The sequence below is a fragment of the Ruditapes philippinarum genome, unplaced genomic scaffold (assembly GCF_026571515.1).
Source record: "Ruditapes philippinarum isolate M1 unplaced genomic scaffold, ASM2657151v2 ctg6419_1_1_1_1, whole genome shotgun sequence".
Lineage (NCBI taxonomy): Eukaryota > Metazoa > Mollusca > Bivalvia > Venerida > Veneridae > Ruditapes > Ruditapes philippinarum.
Genome location: NW_026863308.1, coordinates 50,704 through 52,901, shown reverse-complemented (window position 1 = coordinate 52,901; position 2,198 = coordinate 50,704).

Genomic DNA, 2,198 nt, shown 5'->3' with positions numbered 1-2,198 from the left:
CGATTCTAGTGACGCGCATTTCAAAAGAAGTACGGGACGAAACATCATGAAATAAAATCCTGTGTGCCCGGAAAATTGTGGAGAAGGTTATTATATATACCTTTACACAAGAATATCACGAATTTCAGAGAAGAAAGGGAAAAACTAACTTTTCGGCTGCATCCGCCATCTTGTTTGTTTGGGTAACGAACGGCGTGATTCTCCCCCTTGAATCCATTAATTCTACTTTGACATTCAATTATTTTCCGCCGTTATTTAGATATAAGCAAAATCAAAACTTTTTTTATCATGAAAAAACTATTTTTGAACATTTTCATAAATCATTTTGTTCACGCTACAAACCAGATGTATAATTTTACAGTGGTACGCACGAGAAGAAATAGTATGAATGGCGTTCTGTTCACTCAACATTTATAACTTGCTTTTTAAATGTTATGATATGCTTAAAACCATAATGGTCCTTTTTAATATGATGATTGCACGCGTTGAATTTGTTCCAAACAAACACAAACTGTTTGACAAACTTTAACATGCATTCTACGTTTTTCTTTTGCATGGTTGTAGCATATGTGCCATTAAAGCTCTAGCAAAATTTGTTTTTTCCTAATGAATCACAAAGTATTGATGATACAATGATAAGGGGTAGTGGTGACCTAATGGCTAAGATGTTTGCTTCTCAATCCCAGGATTGTGGGTTCGAGCCCAAGTCGGGTAACGACTTTGTTTCTTCATTTGAAACAAATACTGGTTAGTTCCAGGAAGCGGGCTCTAAAGTGATTAATACAAGTTGAAAGAACGGGTTTCGCAATCAAGCATAAATTTATATGTTTAAACTAATAGCTTTTAGATTTATTTAGGGCCCTCAAATATATTTTTTTTGTTCATGCAGCTAGAAAAATAAAAAACATATTTTAGTGCAAAATAAATATATGTTCTTGTTTACAGTGATATTGCAGTACGATACTCATGGAATATGTTTCGCGCTAATATGGTGAAATATTTGTTTATTTTGTTTTATACGATAAAAAAATTCGATGAACAATTTGTTTATTATACACTTTTTAAAATAATCGTTGAAAAATTTGTTTATCATACACTTTTAAAATTCGGTGAAGCACTTGTGGTGATGAAATGCTGCTGCTGCTGATGATGATGATGATGATGATGGCCGTTGTGATTCCATCATTAGGTTGGTTATTCTCCGGTTTTTTTTTCTAAATAAACGGTATTGTGCAAAACGGACTTGTTAAAGTAAAAGAAATGCACATGTGACGTATAGGTTCGTATTGACATTTATATTAGCATTTTTGGTGAGCATAGAAAAACTCAATCCCACAGAATGTGGCATATTTTATGTTCCATTTCGCTGAAGAGTATGCCATATTCGATCGAATATGTCACACGTCTGACAAATTCGAGCTGAATATGTCACACGTGTGCCATATTCGGTTCGTGACAGATACTGTCTGGGAACCACAAAACTTACTTAAACCATTCTTAAAAGGATTCGTAAAATTATTTGCTAAGACATAATTTTTTTAAGTTTATGTTAAGATAACCTTCGATTGTTAAGAAATGTTTAGACATTTTGTTAAGTGTGATATTAAATAAGATTTTTCAGGCATAAGAAATACATTTTAAGAGCAATACCTATCGCTAAACTATAGTATGTAAAGAAAGTCGATAGATAATTAATCTAATAATTTGGGACATTTTTCACAATTTGTCATAAAAATATGATAATTATGTCATAATTTCCCTTCTACGAAAAGGAAAGATGATATTCAGACGACAGATAATGATAAATACTATATAAAAACAGAAAAGACGAGAATAAAGACCAACAAGGCAAAGGCAAAGTTCACAGGACAGACTGATATATCTATTGGGCAAGCATGTTATATATCTACTTGCCTTGCTCGGAAAGAAAATTTGATACATATAGTAAATGTCATAAGGTATTTAAAAAGAAAAATGAAACTCTAGAAGACCTTCCAACAAATCTCTCTTATGATTTTATTCCAATTGATAAAGTTTGATGACACGTCATATTCTAATATTTACAAAATTGAAATGAATATTTGATTGCATGGAATTTTCTATCTATGCTATAAATTATTGTTAACCAAGTTTCATTTAAACAAGGTTTTTATGTTAAATATTCTTGAACTAGACAGCTAAGATAAAAATGTACTTAC